The 22,830-nt window shown below is 42.0% G+C and overlaps 1 protein-coding gene across 1 annotated transcript in view; it reads left to right on the top strand.

Moving 5' to 3' along the window:
* Window positions 1–22,830, top strand: part of LOC126267000 (uncharacterized protein ZK1073.1) — a 556,825-nt gene that overhangs the window by 179,238 nt on the left and 354,757 nt on the right. The gene's annotated exons all lie outside the window — the stretch shown is intronic.

Genomic DNA, 22,830 nt, shown 5'->3' with positions numbered 1-22,830 from the left:
CATGGGCACTTGACGTTGGCGCAGTGGCTCGGCGTTACATTGTCTGATGAATCCCGATACCTTCTTCACTGTGCCGATGAGAGGTTCAAAAATGGTTGAAATGGCTCTGAGCCTTACAAACTCTTCTCTGGATGTCAGGTATCTTTAATTGTGGCACTGTTAAAAACCAAGAGGAAACCAGGTTCGGTTGTTGAATCTGCTTCCTGGCAAACAGTGTTACTGTACGGAGATAAGTAACCATACTATTATAGTCCGATTAAAATTACTCGATAGTTATACTTGCTTCCCCCATGAACCATGGACCTTGCCGTTGGTGGGGAGGCTTGCGTGCCTCAGCGATACAGATAGCCGTACCGTAGGTGCAACCACAACGGAGGGGTATCTGTTGAGAGGCCAGACAAACGTGTGGTTCCTGAAGAGGGGCAGCAGCCTTTTCAGTAGTTGCAGGGGCAACAGTCTGGATGAGTGACTGATCTGGCCTTGTAACATTAACCAAAACGGCCTTGCTGTGCTCGTACTGCGAACGACTGAAAGCAAGGGGAAACTGCGGCCGTAATTTTTCCCGAGGACATGCAGCTTTACTGTATGATTAAATGATGATGGCGTCCTCTTGGGTAAAATATTCCGGAGGTAAAATAGTCCCCCATTCGGATCTCCGGGCGGGGACTACTCAAGAGGATGTCGTTATCAGGAGAAAGAAAACTGACGTTCTACGGATCGGAGCGTGGAATGTCAGATCCCTTAATCGGGCAGGTAGGTTAGAAAAATTTAAAAAGGGAAACGAATAGGTTAAAGTTAGATATAGTAGGAATTAGTGAAGTTCGGTGGCAGGAGAAACAAGACTTCTGGTCAGATGACTACAGGGTTATAAACACAACATCAATTAGGGGTAATGCAATAGTAGGTTTAATAATGAATAGGAAAATAGGAATGCGGGTAAGCTACTACAAGCAGCATAGTGAACGCATTATTGTGGCCAAGATAGATACGAAGCCCACACCTACTACAGTAGTACAAGTTTATATGCCAACTAGTTCTGCAGATGACGAAGAAATTGAAGAAATGTATGATGAAATAAAAGAAATTATTCAGATAGTGAAGGGAGATGAAAATTTAATAGTCATCGGTGACTGGAATTCGGTAGTAGGAAAAGCGATGGTCGAAGTAGAGAGGATATAAAATGTAGACTGGCAATGGCAAGGAAAGCGTTTCTGAAGAGAAATTTGTTAACATCGAGTATAGATTTAAGTGTCAGGAAGTCGTTTCTGAAAGTATTTGTATGGAGTGTAGCCACGTATGGAAGTGAAACATGGACGATAAATAGTTTGGACAAGAAGAGTATAGAAGCTTTCGAAATGTGGTGCTACAGAAGAATGCTTTAGATTAAATGGGTAGATCACATAACTAATGAGGAAATATTGAATAGGATTGGGGAGAAGAGAAGTTTGTGGCACAACTTGACCAGAAGAAGGGATCGGTTAGTAGGACGTGTTCTGAGGCGTCAAGGCATCACAAATTTAGTATTGGAGGGCAGCGTGGAGGGTAAAAATCGTAAAGGGAGACCAAGAGATGAATACACTAAGCAGACTCAGAAGGATGTAGGTTGCAGTAGGTACTGGGAGGTGAAGAAGCTTTCTCAGGATAGAGTAGCATGGAGAGCTGCATCAAACCAGTCTCAGGACTGAAGACCTCAACAACAACAACAACAGTTATACTTGACAAGTTGGTGTTGTTTTCCTCCAATTGGAGCGCTCAACGTCACTCCCAAACTGTTCGCCGTTGCCAAACTGCCACAACGATTAGTTCACTTCCAATGTCCGGCTTTCTTTCTTGATGTGTTTGTATCCTGAATCCTGGGTCTGTCCCTTTTATTCCGTATTTCATCACACGTCATAACCACACCAAAAACAACAAACCACAGAAACAGGAGTCATATACTGCGCTAACAAAAGCTACTGGATCCATCCGCACAAGACGCGATTTTGCATGACATTGCGTGAAGTCGAATTTTTGAAGTCTGTGAATTAATACTTGCTATTTGGGGATCCGTGTTTAAGTACAAGTGTAAGTAGGCTGTTTAGGTTTTTTTATTGGTAACGCCGCCGCCACGTAGCGCCCTGTATGAAAATCACTGGCTGTGCCGTGTGCAGTCTGTGGCTGGTTTGCATTGTTGTTTGCCATTGTAGTGTTGGGCAGCGGCAGCTGGATGCTAACAGCGCGTAGCGTTGCCCAGTTGGAGGTGAGCCGCCAGCAGTGGTGGACGTGGGGAGAGAGATGGCGGAGTTTTGAAATTTGTCATGAACTGCTATATATATTATGACTATTAAGGTAAATACATTGTTTGTTCTCTATTAAAATCTTTCATTTGCTAACTATCCCTATCAGTAGTTAGTGCCTTCCGCAGTTTGAATCTTTTATTTAGCTGGCAGTAGTGGCGCTCGCTGTATTGCAGTAGTTCGAATAACCAAGATTTTTGTGAGGTAAGTGATATGTGAAACGTATAGGTTAATGTAAGTCAGGGCCATTCTTTTGTAGGGATTATTGAAAGTCAGATTGCGTTGCGCAAAAAATATCGTGTGTCAGTGTAAGAACAGCTTTGTATAATTTTTCAAAGGGGACGTTTCACAAGTACCTTCTGTAGTGTGATGTCACAACGCAGTGGTTAGCGTACGACTATGCCATGCAGAAGGTCCACGGTTCGAATTTTGTCAAACGCCGTGATGGTTTTTTTTATTTTTCTAGCTCTAAACACGTCGATTATGAATTTTATTCACTTAATTGGTCTAAATGTATTTTCTTTTATTTCTAATATTTCGCCGCGTCATTTCATCATCGTAGAGAGTCCTTTATTTTGCTCTAATTTTTCTTTTTGCAGTTCTTTTTTCGTTCGGAATCTGCGTGCGATGTGGTAATGCCATCTAATACTGCTCATCTAGCATCCCGCGTAGCTAGGATGAGGACAGTTTCAGGCAGTCAATGAAAGGGAGAAGTTACAGTTTGCTTTTACCGCGCTACAACTGAAGTTTTGATTGCAACGTATACATGGCGCTAAAAATTCGTTATGTCCCTGCATTTGAATGTGGCAATGACAATACAGTAAACGCAATAATGCACAATTCTTTGAATTTTGATTTCCGGCATCTTCATATGATCGAACTTCAGTCCAAAAATTGACTATTCTCGATGTTTTGCTGTCGAATGAAATTGATATTATTCTGTTGTGAGAATTTTCCCAATACATTGACATAATTATATCCTAATTCTTTTGAAAGGTCAATAACATCATAAGCACTTGTTTTAGTTCGCAAAATTTCTCTTACAGACGATTTGTTCATCGTGGTTAAAATTTCAATATTGAATGAAAGTCTATTTTATAATTCTTTTATAAGCTTCTCTGTTAAGTCAACGCATCGTTTTGTTGCCCATTTGATACAGTTCTCAGATAAGTTCAACTTGTTAGCTCAGGTTTCAAGGGCATAGCCGAGCGTGGTATAGGGATTAAGATGACTTTCTTGAGCTGATGTACTTACGACGTAATAGCAGCCTCGTAAATTATTCTTTTACAAACTGATGGCAAAATAAGCAAGTCCAGCAATTTTGTGGGGTAAGAGTTTTCATTCTCAAATGCTTTCATGGCTGTTTGGACTTCGCCTAAAACACTTTGTAAACGAGTTAAGTACAGGAAATTGTTTAGATCTTCGAACATAGAATGGAGCAGTTCCACTGTGTAACAATATTTTCTAGTTTTACGTACAGATAAATGCAATTTCAGTTGATCTCCCACTGTTGTAAAATACGACACACTGCCGGATATATGGAAAGCTACCGCATCGCACATACTCTCAAGTATTTTCAGTGGTGCTTTGCCGCAATTTATTGTTTGGAATGTTCTTCTTTATCCGCCTTCACGACTTGGAGATAGGAAAAACCAGGTGTAGGTTTCTCTAAGGGAAATGGATAGGTTAAGGTTAGATATAGTGGGAATTAGTGAAGTTCGGTGGCAGGAGGAACAAGACTTGTAGATTAAAACTGAAGAAACTGCAAAAAGGTGGGAATTTAAGGAGATGAGACCTGGATAAACTGAAAGAACAAAAGGTTGTACAGAGTTTCAGGGAGAGCATAAGGGAATAATTGACTGTAATGGGGGAAAGAAATACAGTAGAAGAAGAATGGGTAGCTCTGAGGGATGAAATAGTGAAGGCAGCGGAGGATCAAGTAGGTAAAAAGACGAGGGCTAGTAGAAATCCTTGGGTAACAGGAGAAATATTGAATTTAATTGATGAAAGTCCTGACAAAACTCTACCATCTGGTGAGCAAGATGTATGAAACAGGCGAAATAACCTCAGACTTCAAGAAGAACATAATAATTCCAATCCCAAAGAAAGCAGGTGTTAACAGATGTGAAAATTACCGAACAATCAGTCTAATTACACACAGCTGCAAAATACTAACACGAATTCTTTACAGACGAATGGAAAAACTAGTAGATGCCGACCTCGGGGAAGATCTGTTTGGATTCCGTAGAAATACTGGAACACATGAGGCAATACTGACCCTACGACTTACCTTAGAAGAAAGATTAAGGAAAGGCAAACCTACGTTACAAGCATTTGTAGACTTAGAGAAAGCTTTAGATAGTGTTGACTGGAATACTCTCTTTCAAATTCTAAAGGTGTCAAGGGTAAAATACAGGGAGCGAAAGGCTATTTACAATTTGTACAGAAACCAGATGGCAGTCATAAGAGTCGAGGGACATGAAAGGGAAGCAGTTGTTGAGAAGGGAGTAAGACATGGTTGTAGCCTCTCCTCGATGTTATTCAATCTGTATATTGAGCTAGCAGTGAAGGAAACAAAAGAAAAATTCGGTGTAGGTATTAAAATCCAGGGAGAAGAAATAAAAACTTTAAGGTTCGCCGATGACATTGTAGTTCTGTCAGAGACAGCAAAGGACTTGGAATAGCAGTTGAACGGAATGGACAGCATCTTGAAAGGAGGGTATAAGATGAACATCAACAAAAGCAAAACGAGGATAATGGAATGTAGTCAAATTAAATTGGGCGATGCTGAGGGAATTAGATTATGAAATGGGACACTTAAAGTAGTAAAGGAGTTTTGCTATTTGGGGAGCAAAATAACTGATGATGGTCGAAGTAGGGAGGACATAAAATGTAGACTGGCCATGGCAAGGAAAGCGTTTCTGAAGAAGAGAAATTTGTTAACATCGAGTATAGATTTAAGTGTCAGGAAGTCGTTTCTGAAAGTATTTGTATGGAGTGTAGCCATGTATGGGAGTGAAACATGGACGATAAATAGTTTGGACAAGAAGAGAATAGAAGCTTTCGAAATGTGGTGCTACGGGAATGCTGAAGATTAGATGGGTAGATCACATAACTAATGAGGAGGTATGGAATAGGATTGGGGAGAAGAGAAGTTTGTGGCACAACTTGACTAGAAGAAGGGATCGGTTGGTAGGACATGTTCTGAGGCATCAAGGGATCACCAATTTAGTTCAAATGGCTCTGAGCACTGTGGTCATCAGTCCCCTAGAACTTAGAACTACTTAAACCTAACTAACCTAAGGACGTCACACAATTCCATGCCCGAGGTAGGATTCGAACCTCCGACCGTAGCTGTTGCGCGGTTCCGGACTGAGCGCCTGAACTACTAGACCCCCGCGGCCGGCACCAGTTTAGTATTGGAGGGCAGCGTGGAGTGTAAAAATCGTAGAGGGAGACCAAGAGATGACTACACTAAGCAGATTCAGAAGGATGTAGGTTGCAGTAGGTACTGAGAGATGAAGAGGCTTGCACAGGATAGAGTGGCATGGAGAGCTGTATCAAACGAGTCTCAGGACTGAAGACCACAACAACAAACAACAAGTTCTATGTTTTGAGGGTATAGTGTTTTCTGAAGCGTGACTCACTGCCAGTTGTATAGAATGACATATGCAACGCCAAAGTACGAGATTTCGCAGTTCATAAATAGTTTTTAAAATTGTGTGTAGACCATTATTCACTCCTGTCATTACTGACGCGTAGTCTGTACCAATTCCAATCAAATTTTCAATTTCTAGGTTGTGGTCTTTAAAGTTACTACGATTGCATCGGCCAGACCTTTTACATCGGCTTTTTCGACGGGAGCAAGCGGCAAAATGTCGACACAATTTTTTTGAGTTTTGCTATAATATGTTATTACAATTCATAGATATTTTAAAACACTTATTTCATTGTATTCGTCTATCTTCAGACTTCAGTTCGCAGTAGTTCCTTGAAATGTGGGCCCGACACATGTTTGAACACTTCGTTCGATGTAATTTTAAGTTTGTGGTGGATTTAGAGTCAGAAAATATATAGTTACACAATTCTCCCAGGTGTTTCACAGTCAAAACCGAACAATATTCAGTAGTGAACAATGGTTCTCCTTTACTAGAAGGTCTAATATTGACCATTTTTTTTATACCGGCGAGGTCTTCTGAGCCGATTTTATTTTAAGTCTCACTTCGTTTCAGCGTGTTTTTTTTATACTGCTTGGTTTAGAATAAAATTCAGTTTGGCTGTAGCGACACATACCTTTGATATCATTTCCAGGAACTGGTGTTAGTCATCCATTAAGTTAGGTCTATTCCCCAATTCTTTTTTGTACTTTTGAGTGTGGCATTTTTGCATCACTGGTAATTCCATTATAGCACACACTGTTCGCTCACCATACATGATGTAACAGAAGGAAACTAATATGTGCAAAAATACACTTGAGCCTAGCCTTTGCGTTAACAATGTCATCCCAAGCTACCCAGACACTTCCGAAGTGACACGAGGACAGCTAACGAGTCCAAGCTACCTCAACAGCTCTGAAGTGACACAAGACAAATGCCGATTTCAGAGTGCCTTGCTCTAGGTTTTTGAAGTATCAGACAGTTGCTCTTGTCGAGTATGGTTAGTATTTATTAGTAGAACTAACAGTTAGATAGCATACACATTCTCAAGAGACGTAACATGTATTTGTTGAAGACAGGTAGTTTAAAGGGTCGCCAGAAAGGTCGCTAAATAAATTTAGACCCTAAACAGTTTCAAAATGTTGCTTTTGATGTCAAAATGTCGCACAGTCTAGTGACAAAGCGCCAAATTGGCAACGCTGCCCGCCGTCCTGTGTCGTCTACACATGACCAACAGCTGACAGCGGATGTGACAACACTGTAGCGGCAAGTGACAGACGTCAACTATCAAGTGATATTAAACGGACTGTAGCTACAAATCTGAGCGGCTACTGACTCGCACCTCGATTCGCGCTGCTACGTGGTCGGCGCAGTGCGGCATAGCTTTGTCGAATCGACAAGAAGAGTCCACAGTTGGAGTAAGGAGTTCCATTTGTATTAAAGCGCGTCCACACCGTGCGCGCTACGCAAAACGAACCAAAGAGGTTCGGCGCAGCGTGGACCATCTGTTGGCCGCTCGGCACAACATGATAAAGTTCCGTGCAGAGACGGTAGCTCGTACATCAAAGGACATGGTTCTTTCGTGCGCAGCACTGTTTGGACAGCGTTTCTCGCTCTGCATTTTCAATGACGCGCACGCGCTCTGGAACACTGCTGCGTACCTACGAAAACTCTGTTCCAACATACACTTGTTTGGGCCGCGCATTTGTGCACGGCGCTTCGCGTCCGGCGTGGACGCGGCTTTATATGTGTGTATAACTTTTTCGTTTCTAAAATTTAATATTTTTTATACTTTATTTATTTATGTACTTCATTTCACTGGTCTCGTTGTCACCATCCCTGGATTATACCACTGAAATCACTTTTTTCCTTTTATGTAGTTTACAAGAACCTTGGCTTTGGCATCTCGGCTGCGAAAGTTTCATAATACAGTTATCATCACTCTGTTCGTTGACACTTAATGTAGTCTTAGCAGTGAATTTATTGGCAATGTTCTCTGTTTTTTAAACAGGCGAAAAACTTTTTTCGTAATGACTTGTCGCTCTAGTAAGTTTTAACTTTTCATTTACAATTTCACAGGCGAAGGTTTTATATGTAGTAATTATTCCATCATGTCATTAGGTGAAGTAACTCTAGACGCTTGTATTACATGCAAGACTGTTGTGAGCGATACAATACTTTGCCACCGATAATATACCCCAGCTGGAAGTTTTTGAGATGTGAGCAGGTCCTTACGGAATAATTTCTTAATTCCTAGATTCCCATGCCATTTTTGAGAGTTTTCATGTTATTTTGATGTTGTATAAACGCTTTTTCTGATTTTTTTTGTAGGGTCGAGGGTGGAGGAGCTTGGGGGTGGGAGGTTGGAGTCCTGACGCCCCCGCCCCCGCCTCCCTCCCTCCAGATGCGCGCCTGGATACGAAAGTGCGAATTTGTATGTCTGTTTGTAACGACCCTCCGTGTTTTTTTCGCTAGAACATCTTGTAAGCAGCTTCGTGATTATTTATAATGTGTGACTTCAGTGCCATATTGTGATAACAAGAGACATTATAATAATTTATTTGTCGGCAAGTGGATGTTAATACAGACAGCCACTACATCCAAAAAGGAAATTGTAATGTAATCTATTGATCCATTTGTAGATGAGAGTGTAAGCTCTCAGCACGCTCAGTGAGGGAAAATAAAAGTGGCCACTACAACACCAAAAGATAGCGAAAGACAACTTTCACCCTTAATAGTTACAACAAAGAATTCAGCTGTTAACATATCTGAACCGAACTTCGTCACTTTTCGTCATTTCTTTTACTTATGATAATAGTATAATGTAACTTTCTGTAGCTTTTCAGCCTTATTTCGTGTGATACTGTTGTTACTCGCATCATCAGTTAAATAGTGTTTTTCTTTTGCCTGCTACAAGCGTTTGGTGTTATGTCACGTCATGGTAGTTATACTAATGATGCAAATTTGTCTATTTTGGAGAACTCAGATATCTTTGAACCGGAAAGTGATTTATGGGATTCAGGTCATGATTTTCTGCCACAGACAGCTGGTGATGAAACTAGGTAACATAACTGAGGAATAGTTACTGTCAGCAGGTATCTCCCCATCTCAGTTATTTCCACAACAATCTTGCGACTCAATTGCCACAAAAGTGAAGATGACAGCTAGAGCCGGAAAGGAATGGAAGGTCGCCTGGTGCTTTGAAAACTCTGAAGGCGATAGACGAGTCAACTGGTTATGCATATAAACCCACGAAACGTGGCAGCAGACAGCTTCTTCACACCTATGGAGCATGCCAAGAAATTCCAGTAGAAGGAAACGTCGTTAGTGGAAATAATGAACAATATTCATCGAGAAATTCCAGTTTCTTGATGAGGAACAATTCTGACTTAAACTCCATCACCATCTTGTGAAGGACTGGTAAGTCAGAGTGCTCTATCACGGTGTACGAAGGGAAGAAGTATATGAATATCATTCTTACCGAAGGAGGGAAGAAGAAACCAGAAATTACTTGTTAACTTTTATAACGCCACAAAGTATGGTGCGGACATTCTTGATCCAGAGATATGTAAATATTCAACTAATGTTGCTTGTAGGAGATAGCCGATCTATTTCTTCTAAAATGTCGTAAATATGGCAGCAGTGAATGCATGTACAAACAATAATTAAATAACCAAAAATAATCTGGGCTACCGTCCGTGTAAAATATGTACGATAATACCAGTAATTTGCTCGAAGAGTTATTTTATTGTTTAGAAATAAACAAATAAAACAAAATTAAGAAATTTTAGCAACTTTGGAAGCAGATCACATTTCTGGATAGACGTAATAGGATGGGGCCCCTCCACGCCCGCACCAACGTGGTGACCAAACCAAAAGTTCTACTGTCACCTCCGTATAACACGTTAGTTTTAGAATCAGCAGTCACAGGATGCAGGCTGTGATGTTATCCATGCGTCTGGGTAAGATTACTCATTTACATGGTCCATCAGGAGATAGAAGTGGTCGAAAGCGATTGAAGGGTAGCGGTTTTAAGGGCAGAGGGAAAAAAGTGCCAAGGCAAGCGCCAAGGGAAAAAAACCTCTGCGTTTCTGGATAGACGTGCGACGCTTCGCATCGAAAAAATCAACCGAAAAACTTTGAGGTAAAGCTTTGATTGGAACGTGTACATGTTATATAAACGAGTGAGAAAAGCATAGATCTTACTTTAACCGGGTTGTACAGCTCACCCTTTGAAAATATTGTACTCTAGTCAAATACATTAGATTTTAAAACGCTGAAATTATTTGTTGTTGTTTTCAATGAATTCTTCTACCTGATTTGATAAATGGTTCAGATTTTCCAGGTAAACGTAACCCAAAACTCTGATTTTGTCCACTATAAATGTTTATGTGAAAGCCTGCTACTGTGAAAACAATGGGTTTGTTTATAAATAACTTTACTGCCACCAGCCACGATTTTCTTCTATTCATTTGTTACACGATGCTTTTCGGGAAATGATTTCTATTTCCACGTGCGCAATTTTTAGTTAGTTTTCGATTTCTATATATTGTTAGTGACGAAATTATACTTACAGTTTTTTTATGGTCCATTTGTGCAGAATCTCACTCATATTAAACATCACACACTATTTTCTGTGCACCATATACATCGAGAATAGCACACATAACCATACAAAGATGTTTTATAATAGAAGACCTGAAAGATTATCTCTGTCGACTGCATCAAAAAATATCTTTATAACTGTTTGGTTATATAAGGTATTATCGATATAATTGTGTGTGATGTTAAATATATGTGATACTGCACAAACTGACCATAAAAAACTGTAAGTACAAGTTCGTGCAATTTTCGCCACTAATATAAAAATCGATAAGTAACTAAAAATTTTGCATTTTTAATATATTGTAGTAAGCTTAACGAGAACAGAGCAAGACCACACACACCTACAACATTACTAAAAATGGTGTAGTACACAGAGGAAACGCATATGAAAATGGGGATCATTTTCCGAAAAGCTTCACATAAAATTTGAATAAAAGAACTCATAACTCAAAACTTTTAGTGCTAGTAGCAGATGTCACCTTTCCCTATGAATGTCCTATTCTGTATTATCAGGTTCAGGACGTTACTTATGCAACAGTATCTCTTTAAAAAGTAAGTTGTGAGTAAAAGTCAACAACAATTAGGGAAACTTTCATTTTTAAATTTTCATTAAGGTGGGCATGAAGTGGGCGTTATTGAAGGAATGTTCTTGTTGGTAAGTTTGTGGTAACAGATATTTTTATGTTCTGGACTGTGCTATAGTTGGGAGTCACGAACGATGGCGGGCGAGTTTAGGCTTGTTCTATGCACATGCGTCGCGCAGTCTCCGACATACAGTAAAGACCCTGTAGTGTTCTGATATCCGCTGTGAGTGCCCTAACCAACGCGAGCATTAAACATGATCGTCCCCCCCCCCCCCCCCCCCCCCAGTAGCTGAGTGGTCAGCGCGTCTATTCTAAGGGCCCGCGTTCGATTCCCGGCTGGGTCGGAGATTTTCTCTGCTCAGGGACTGGGTGTTGTGTTGTCCTAATCATCATCATTTCATCCCCATCGACGCGCAAGCAAATCGAAAGACTTGCACCCGGCGAACGGTCTACCCGACTGGACGCCCTAGTCACACGACATTTACATTCAACATGATCGTAGCAAATTATTTGCTGACGCTTGTTTCGAATTGTCATCCGTGATGGTGGTCGTAAGCGACAAATTTTATCTCAGCAAACGAGAGATGTAATTTCCAGGATGCACGGTTTCTTCAAGCGAAAAACACGTGTACGCGCCTACCGCAAATGTCGTATGCAACCGTCAACAATACAAACCCCTTCCCTGCCTCGATTTGCAGGAGGCGCCATCGTCCCTGAATTCGTCTATAACACATCAGAAGCTCTTTAAAAAGTTAATACAAGTCAACAACAATTTACGAATTCTGCTTCTTAATCTTTTTTTAGGATGGGCAAAAGCTATCGTCCCTCGGTAATGCGCGTTCTAGAAAATGGCGTGGGGTTGCTAGGGTTAAAGAAGCCGCGTGGGCTAGTGGCAGAGCAGGTCAGGGTGAGGAGAGGCCCACACTTTGCAGCGTGGGCCGGTTTTGAGCGCGGCGGCGCGTGTCTGGGCGCGCGTAATGAGTCGGCGTCGATAGCGGCGCGGAACAATGGCGGCGTCGAGTGGCGCCGCTGCTCCAGCAGGGCTGCCACACGCCGCGCCGCGCCGAGCCAGGACTGCCAATTGCTGCGCGCTCCGCCGCTGCCACGTCGTCCGATGACGGACACGAATTGTACGGTCGAGCTTCTGATCTCTCACGGAAACGCAGTGATTATCTGATGTGTCTGGGCTGACGTACTACTGGGTGATAAGGTTTCTGATCACATCCATGGATACTTGTACGACGGATAGTCATTGCGTTTCATTTATGGTTAATAATTACGCGTCTAGCATTTGTAGACTTAGAGAAAGCTTTTGGCAATGTTGACTGGAATACTCTCTTTCAAATTCTGATGGTGGCAGGAGTAAAATACAGGGATCGAAAGGATATTTACATTTTGTACAGAAACCAGATGGCAGTTATAAGAGTCGATGGGCATGAAAGGGAAGCAGTGGTTGGGAAGGGAGTGAGACAGGGTTGTAGCCTCTCCCCGATGTTATTCAATCTGTATATTGAGCAAGCAGTAAAGGAAACAAAAGAAAAATTCGGAGTAGGTATTAAAATAATGGAGAAGAAATAAAAACTTTGAGGTTCGCCGATGACATTGTAATTCTTTCAGAGACAGCAAAGTACTTGGAAGAGCAGTTGAACGGAATGGATAGTGTCTTGAAAGGAGGATATAAGACGAACATCAACAAAAGCAAAACAAGGATAATGGAATGTAGTCGATTTTAGTCGGGTGATGCTGAGGGTCAGATTACGGATTTTTGCAGCATTGTTCCTCTTCGAATGCAGAAAACGTCATCTCTTACTTCATTTGAAATCTTAACCTGAGAGGGTGTGGTCTGTTGTTTCTGCTAGCACTACAATTCTGAGTATAATCTGACCCGCCAGTGATAGTTGTGGTTATGTAAATGTAGCTCCATTTGGAAGTCAGGAGCGTGGGACAGCGGCAGATGGATGACGTATAACAATACTGTACCAACAGCCATTATTCTGATATTTCGTTATTAGTATCGACGTTCCAGCCACATCATCTTCAGGCCCAAGTACCACTCTCGCGCGCATAAGACAAGTCACCAATAATCTTATCTGATGCCCTAGATATCCTAACTCCATGAATGATTTTGTGTTGATTTAATGTTGTGTCACAGCGTTTCACTGAGGATAAGTTGTCAGTGTCAACTGACAACAATCTTCAGTGTAATAAGAGTATCTAATGCTGCGATGACCAAATTTTTTGCCTTAGAGCCAATTCTAACATTGTGTTGCGACACCTCGCGCCGCATGTGTGCTGATTTTATTAGTAACCGATACACTAAACTATGTCCGAACAGGCCATGAAGGTCCAACGGTACCGACCGGCTGCCGTGTCATTCTCAGCCCACAGGCGTCACTCGACGCGGATATGCAGGGGCATGTGGGCAGCACACCGCTCTCACGGCGATATGTCAGTTTAGTAGACCGGAGTCGCGACTTCTCAGTCAAGTAGCTCCTCAGTTTGCCTCACGAGGACTGAGTGCACACCGCTTGCCAACAGCGCTCGGCAGATCAGATGGTCACCCTCCAATGGCTAACCCAGCCCCACAGTGCACAACTTCGGTCATCCGACGGGAACGGGTGTTACCACTGCGGCAAGGCCGTTGGCATTAGCAACCGATAACCTACATAAATTAGTTCGTTATGAGCCCAGTAACTCTGATAAGGGCGCGAAAGATTTGCCTCCTAGTACGGAAAACAAAAGATGAAACATCTCCCCTCTCACACACTCTGACCTCGCAGTGTCCGCAATACTCACCCCTGTGCCTGTGAGGTAAGCGGCTAACTTTACTCAGCTGATGGTCCAATTCACCAACGGCAATTAACATTAAACACGTCTTAAAGTAATACGTCTCTGCTTGTATTTTTGTTTGTTGCTGAGCAGGAAGGCTACCCTTATGCTCTTGAGAATCTCTTAACATCAGTTCGCGTTTTTGGTTTCCGTTATTAGTTACTAAATGCAAATTACTATTAAATGCGGCAAAGAACCTTGGGCGCACGAATATTTGAATACTGATAGTGATGGCATATTATGAGAAAGGTTTTTCGCTTCTTGAAAATAAGGAGAACACTGCAACTGAAGTCACTGGTGACAGTATGTACTAGTGTCAACGAACATAGAGTGTTGAGAGCTGTAATATGAAACTTTCGTTGCAGAGTTGCCAGTGACAAACTTATTGTAAACTAAACAAAAGGGGGAAAAACGGTATTTCAGTGGCGTAGTCAGCACAAATCTTGAACTAAATAGCATAGGAAATATGTAGGTATTCCTACGTTTCTGCTCCGTACAGCGAGATGTGTGTTCTTCTGAATGTATAACATCGTAAAAGTTCTGTAGTAAAATGAGAAAACTTACCATGTTACTCAGTAGCTCTTACGGTCATGCTCAGTGGAAATGTATTCTTACGATCACTATCAATGGAAACATAATTGGTCTGGTCTCTAAAAAAATTTAGGTGACCTCGTTCGTGTAATGGAAATCTTCAGCACAACGTGTTTTCTTTTCGAGAAAAGCGTGCAAAATATTCCTCATCGAACTGTGAAACACGGTGTAGTTTCTTCAATGGTTTGGACAGTCATATCGTGATTACATTGGTTCTTCTGGTCATACTGAAAGGCAAAGAAACTGATATTGTCCGTGAAACGTTTTTAGGTGATCATGTTGATTTACAAGGGTAGGACTTGTATCCTACAAGGTCATTATTTCTTGAGTCACAGGGCCACACATTTCCAAGATTGGTTTATTGATGTGAAGCTGTATAACACGTCCTCCGTGAGCAGTAAAATCGCCAGATTTTAACACTATCGACCCACTGAGGTCTGTATTGAAGGAATAGTGTAGGACCCCAGGACCCCATAGCCTCTTCCAGCATCTCTTAACGAACAGAAACAGATTTTTTTGCGAGTAATAGTATTAAATTTCGTTAAACATAATCACATATACAAGGGACCTTAAATAACTAATTGCAAAACATTTTTTCTGAGAGCTGGCTGATTTTATTCAGGATTCCAATACACCTTATTATTTCCCACTTTTTTGGCTACAAAACCCTAACTTTCAATATAATCTTTACCGTGAGGGCCTGTACGCTCGTATCGTACCATTCTACTTGTTGTCGTTGGAGCCAACATCTTGCTGCATCAATAATCTCCCCATCATTCAAATACTGATTTCCGCAGACTGCCTCCTTCATTGGGCCAAACAGATGGAGAGCGGAAGGTATGAGATCTGGCCTGCTGGGTGGATGAGAAAGAACAGCCTAGTGAAATTTTGTAGGCTCGTCTCGGGTACGCAGACTTGCGTGCAGCCTTCCGTTGTCATGGAGAACGAGAAGTTCGTTTGGATTTTTGTGGTAACGAACACACTGAAGTCTCTTCTACAATTTCCTAAGAGTAACACAATACACTTGTGAGTTGATCGTTGCACCGTGAGGGAGGAAATCAAACGGAATAAGCCATTCAGTGTCCCAGAGGATCATGGCAATGACTTTATCGGTTGAAGGCGGGGTTTTGAGCTCCTTTATTGGAGGGGATGGTTTGCAGTTTTGTTTCTGGTTCGAAGTGATGAACCCATGTTTCATCACCTGTGACGATGTTCGATGAAAAATCTTCACGGTCAACCTCGTAACGTGCAAGCACTTCCGCACAGATGGTTCTTCGTTGCTTTTTATGGTCTTCTGTTAGGAGACGAGGAATTCAGCGGATACACATCTTTGAGCATCCCAGCTGGTAGACAAGTATGTCAGCGCTACCAACAGAGACGTCCAGCTGAGCTGCAAGGTATTCGATTGTGACCCGTCAGTCATCTCGAATGAGAGTAACCTTATCGTTCCAACACTGAGGGAGTTAAGCTGAGTACTACCGGCCGGCACGCCGGAGATGGGACAGATTTGCGCGACACTGTTGCGATGTTGACATATGCCTCGCCCAACTATTCATCGTGCTTTTGTTCACTGTAGACATTCTGCAAGCGCCTATGAAAATCTGCGATGGTCTGGTTTTCCACCAAAAGAAAAAAAAGTGTTAGGAACGCACCTCCGGTTCAGAAGCCATTTTAAAGGCTACCTACAGGTCCGCCACCTATCGAACTTCATGAAACTGTAGGTGCTGAAGCGGGAGTATTCTACGATGTCCCACAACCAATTCTGAATTTGTTTTCAAACGGAACTGGCGAAGGAAAAATGTATTGCATTACTTGTTGAACGTCCCTCGTAACTGGTCTTCATCTGAGCCGTCAGCGTGCTGTGTCAGTAGTTACTTGCGTGTGAAGCTCCGAACTAACATGATTATGTTCTACTGTGAGTAGAGAGAGGCAATGGAAAACTGCATTTACTAATATCATTTTCCTGACTCGAGATACCTGCATCACAGTGCTTTTGCTCAGCTTGCCACCACTTTGGATAAACAGGGACTCTTTGTCCTGACCTTGTTGTAGGGGGAAGACGTGATGTGAGAACATCGAATCTTGAAGAGGTCGTCATAGGAATGTATAGAAATAAACTTGAAACCACTACACGCGCTGTGGCACGTGCTATCTGCAAAAGTCAAGCATTCGTGTTTGATGGTATAGTAAGGATACGGAGTTCGTGCAGTGCACTGCATTTCATACATAGGCGTTATTAACAAATGAGTCGTGATATATGCTTGTCAGACGTATTAACAGTCGTAGTAGTCGTGCATGGGGTTATACGATACCCGTATACGATTTCTGTATGATCTCACCAACAAAAGTGTTCCTGAGTGTTTAACCTGGAATGGTTGGCAATAATGTTATAGGACCTATAGTCCTCCCAGCGTACGTAACTGAACCAACTTACCAGCAGTGTTTGTACACTACACGCTCGTAACTGTTGGTTACACACTATTGGCCATTAAAATTGCTACATCAAGAAGAAATGCAGATGATAAACGGGTATTCATTGGACACTAGAACTGACATGTGATTACATCTACACGCAATTTGGGTGCATAGATCCCGAGAGATCAGTACCGAGAACACCCACCTCTGGCCGTAATAACGACCTTGATACGCCTGGGCGTTGAGTCAAACAGAGCTTGGATGGCGTGTACGGCTACAGCTGCCCATGCAGCTTCAACACGATACCACAGTTCATCGAGAGTAGTGACTGGCGTATTGTGACGAGCCAGTTGCTCGCCCACCATTGACCAGACGTTTTCAATTGGAGAGAGATCTGGAGAATGTGCTGGCCAGGGCAGCAGTCGAACATGTTCTGTATCCAGAAAGGCCCATACAGGACCTGCAACATGCGGTCGCGCATAATCCTGCTGAAATGTAGGGTTTTGCAGTAATTAAATGAAGGGTAGAGCCACTGGTCGTAGCACATCTGAAATGTAACGACCACAGTTCAAAGTGCCGTCAATGCGAAGAAGAGGTGACCGAGACGTGAGACCAATGACACCCCATACCATCACGCCGGGTGATACGCCATTATGGCGATGACGAATATACGCTTCCAATGTGCGTTCACCGCGATTTCGCCAAACTCGGATGCGACCATCATGAGGCTGTAAACAGAATCTGGATTCATCCGAAAAAACGACGTTTTGCCATTCGTGCACCCAGGTTCGTCGTTGAGTTCACCATCGCAAGTGCTCCTGTCTGTGATGCAGCGTCAATGGTAACCTCAGCCATGGTCTCCGTTCTGATAGTCCATGCTGCTGTAAACTTTCGTGCAAATGGTTATTGTCTTGCAAACGTCCCCATCTGTTGACTCAGGGATCGAGACGTGGCTGCACGATCCGTTACAACCATGCGGATAAGATGCCTGTCGTCTCGACTGCTAGGCAGGCATAAGAGTCCGTTGGGATCCAGCACGGCATCCCGTATTACCCTCCTGATCCCACTAAACCGCAATCGCGATAGGCTACAATCCGGCCTTTATCAAAGTCAGAAACATGATGGTACGCATGTAAGGAACACGAGGCAACCGCGCGGGATTAGTCGAGCGGTCTAGGGCCCTGCAGTCATGGACTGTGCGGCTGGTCCCGGCGGAGGTTCGAGTCCTCCCTCGGGCATGGGTGTGTGTGTTTCTCCTTAGGATAATTTTGGTTAAGTAGTGTGTAAGCTTAGGGACTGATGACCTTAGCAGTTAAGTCCCATAAGATGTCACACATATTTGAACATTTACACGAGGCATCACAACAACGTTTCACCAGGCAACGCCGGTCAACTGCTGTTTGTGTATGAGAAATTGGTTGGAAACTTTCCTCATGTCAGCACGTTGTAGGTGTCGCCAGCGGCGCCAACCTTGTGTGAATGCTCTGAAAAGCTAATCATTTGCATATCACAGTATCTTCTTCTTGTCTGTTAAATTTCTGGCCGTGCGGTTGTGGCGCTGCAGTCCGGAACCGCGGGGCTGCTACGGTCGCAGGTTCGAATCCTGCCTCGAGCATGGGTGTGTGTGATGTCCTTAGTTAGGTTTAAGTAGTTCTATGTTCCCATAGTGCTCAGAGCCATTTTTTTAAAATTTCTCGTCTGTAGCACGTCATCGTCGTGGTGTAGCAATTTTAATGGCCAGTAGTGTATATGCAGGAAACTACACTATGTGAAGTATCCAAACACGCCTATGTAATGCGAAATTGACGACTAGATGTTACCTGCGATCATGTTAGTGCGATCAGTGAAGTACAGAGGATGTGTGGTTACTGTGTGGAGGTGTTTTGAGTGGACTGGGCTGCCCGCAGTCCCGACTTGAACCCATTTGAATGTTTGAGATGTTTTAGAGCAACGAATCACGCTTGCAACAACACTGTCTTCTCTGCTACTCTTCGAGGATTTGTGATGAATATGTGTAGGGAGATATCTTACTACTTTTGCTCGAATGATGAACTGAGCTTTCCAAAATGTACTTAGCATTCCTCCAAACTCCACATCTCGAAAGCATAATTGCGATTTTAGGCAGTCTACTAGACAGGCCAAATACTATAGTCACGTTTAAGTGCGGAGGAGATTAGTCGGCCAACTAACAGAATATTCATACATTTTTTTTAATGAGACACTACTCGAGTTGTTTTTGGTGAGATCGCTCACAGCAGAACTTCCAAAGACATCGCGGATCTTTATCTCTCCTTCGTAGATCTCCTAATCACTGATTATTACACTAAGATAACTCACAGTTATTGTACAGTGCTAGAAATGAAGTAACACAATTGTGTATAGGTACCGGGGTAATGTAGTACTGTTGTCTTCCAAGCGTTGTTGCCGTTGCTATAATTGTTATCGATCTATGTCATGGGAGAGCAAAGTAACGAGACAATATTTATGAAATACCATTTGCATCGTTAAGACACAGATCTGTGTCATCTTTTAAACAGTAGTCTATAGTGTAGCTCTACATCAATGGGAGACGCACTGTGAATATTATCCTCCGTTGCCTTGATCAAATTCCTCAACTGCAGTCGTTTTGAAGCAGTTCGTTCAACTTACCTGAACAGATGTGTATGGAATACTTTGAGAACACCATTTGATATGTGGCTGTGTTTGAAATTCTTGAATACTCGGTATTCTTCAAGAAGTGTCAATGGAATGGTTTGTAGAAATAAAACAACTCAGGTTACCAGCTGATTCTGTTCTATTGAAACGAATACTTTCAGTCTGTAATGCTGCTGAAGTGAAAGAGGCAGGTCACAAATTTCCGTAAACAGAAGTTAATGGGGCCTGAGATGCCACGGTATAGGTTCGGTTCTGTGTATCCAGAAGTTGTCATATGGACCAAGTAAATACCCAGCTACATAGCAACGAAAATGCGCTGGTGCACTATCACATATTTAGGGGTAGTCGAAATGCATCTTCTGGGGAAATCTGCTTATACCACCTCCGAACAGTCCTGGTCCAACGAAAAATACTGCTAATAACTTGACTCGTGCGTTGACTGAGAATTAGTATCGGTACAAACGTGACGTTACGATTTCGAGTGGACGAAACTTCTTCCACGCACAGAATAGTGTTTATGAATTCGGGATGAAAATAGTTATCTTGTTGCAGCCAATGTGAAAAATACAGTAGTGGCGGAGTTGGCAGAATGGCGGAGTTGCTGCAACGATGTTCCATGACGCAGAGCACTGATCAAAGAGTGGAAAAGACTGATAGGGAGGGAGAGAGGGAGGGGGAGGAATAGAGCGGTTATGCATGCGCACTGAACTTCCTCTCCGGCCGCATGTGCGGCTTGTATAGTTGAGTGACTAAACTGTATGTGATAGTAGTTCATAAAGAACTCGACTGTGACCAACAGCATTTGTAAACTTGTTGATTTCATTGTTTCTGCTCTACATATCCAACAGTTAATTTTTAACGCCCGCTGTATCTTTTGTTTCTTCTGCTAGGTAATACAGCATTACCTACTTACAGTTTAGAAAGCTCTTTGTCAGCTACCTCCCACCCTCTCGTCCCTAACCTCAAGTTCTTGTCATTGCAGCCCAGCTGCGGGAGGGTATGTTGCTCGTACGAATGAAGTTGGGAAAATCCGGGAAAAAGAGGGAAAGGTGCCATTGTTAAAGTTGCATCTGAGAACGTGGAAGATCAAGTGATTGCCTAAAGTTTCAAACTGGCGTGTGCTTGTATTACAACAAGAAGGAGAGGACGTTAGGAACGTAATTAGTAGGACACTACCCAAATGATGACTAGCTAGATGAAGCGGTAATTAATCTTACCCGAGGAAACGGAAAAGAAAGAAATTGTGCAGTGTCACTTCAGAATGGACGTTGATGGAAGACGTAAAATACATGGAAATGCGTCACGCACAGTAGACAGAAATAGACTAGAGATGTATGAAGATAGGAAAAGTTTTTCTTTTGTAAAACTCATTCGTATCAACACTAAAGCGTAACAAATTCCCATTCATTCCAAACAACCAACAAAAATCATTGTCTCTATCTCCTCACATGTCAAAACTGTTGAGAAGCACAACATCCAGAAGAATGGAAAAACAATCCGGGAGCACAACAACGTATTTAGTCTGAATCCCAGATAATCATAATGGCTACTCAGATGCAGTGAAGTAGGCATATCCAGAATGAATTTCACTCTGTAGCTGTGTGCGCTGATTTGAAAGTTCTTGGCAGCTTAAAATTGTGTACCAGAGCGGAATTCGAACCTCGGAGGAGCTTTGTTGTTCGCGGGCAAGTGCTTTACCGACTTAGCTCTCCAAGCATTACCCACGTCTTATTGTCGCAGCAAAGGTCCCCAGTTCGAGTTCTGGTCCAGCACACAGTTTTAATCGACCAGGAAGTTGGAAATAGGCGTACTTTGAAAATTTCACAATACTACACGCTGAAAACAATTAGATCTGTTAAGCCACTTGAAAATTTACGTGCAGTCTTTGATTTCAATGATAAACAGTCAAACGTACGTCATCAGACGTATTTTCTTGTGTAATTGTTGTAAAACACAGCGTCACTTAAGAACTTCTCTTTAATAGTCAGTTCCTTTAAGATTCTCACCAAACATAGGTCTTAATCGTAAACTGTCGAATCTTTCTGAGGTGTCTAAAGCTTATTTTTTAAATTTCTGTTTTACGTCTTCGCCACGTAGCCACAGTAACAATAAAGAGTTGCTTTTGCATATTCCTCATTGAAATGCGGTATCGTATATGGGGGAGAGGCTTTCGCTACTAGTCAGACCTGTAATAGAAGTTTGAAATATTTTCTTATTCCATTTTTAAATGATGGAATTCACTTTTTATGTGCTCCAATCTTTTTCTGAAATTACATAAATTACTTCGGAAGATGAAAGTTTTTACAAATGTGGAAACATGTTCCAAGGCACAACATGGTCATATACGTAGGAACAAATATTCTAATGAAATTTAAAATCGCCACAATCAGTAAAATTTTGGTATTACTGTATTTAGTCGTCTATCTGTTACATTATTACTTTACTACACACCCAACAATCAGTAAGTAAAATTAAAGCAGAAATATTATCAAAAGCCAGTTACATGTTAAACACATTCTGAAACACATTGGAAACTAACTCAGATTTCCACTTTCATAACAGGTGAAAGTCAGTTAAGATATTAGCGAAGTGCCCGAATTACGAAGTGCGGCTTAACTATCCACTCGCTGTATAAATTGTTCTAAAGAAATATAGCATTTTACTCGCAAAAAATTTTGTACCTGAAGAGTTGATTGTATACTTTACATAACTAGTTTGCATTGTTTTAAAAAATATATAGAATTTTTCTTGCCGTAAAAAATCTGAAACTGAAGAATTAATTATATATCCCAAATAGCTTTGCTAAATTATACAGTACTTAAATACGTAGAACTCGAAATATTTACAAACGGTGCACAAAAGACAATGTTATGTCTAGCAGCAAGAAAAACTGTAAAAAAGGCCGGAACAGGTTATGGCTGTCTCTGGTGTGCACATTCTTTCATTTGTTTCTAAAATACCCCACTATATTGAAACAGTGACCAAAAAGCATCATGTGTTCCTAGGTACACTATTCTCTAGGTACAATACTCTTCCCTACATATTGAGCTCTCTTACTCGATACGATTACCTATGAGTTATCTCACAAACTTTGTCTACATTTACAGAATGCGTAACCCGATATAGCATTGTTATGTACTTGCTGGTCAATACGAATCAGGAGAAAAACCACACACAAGAAGAGTCTTCGGGCTGATTTAAATAATTATTACAACTGGA

This window comes from Schistocerca gregaria, chromosome 4 (genome assembly GCF_023897955.1).
Source record: "Schistocerca gregaria isolate iqSchGreg1 chromosome 4, iqSchGreg1.2, whole genome shotgun sequence".
NCBI classification, from domain to species: Eukaryota; Metazoa; Arthropoda; class Insecta; order Orthoptera; family Acrididae; genus Schistocerca; species Schistocerca gregaria.
This window is presented reverse-complemented; position numbering and strand designations above follow the sequence as displayed.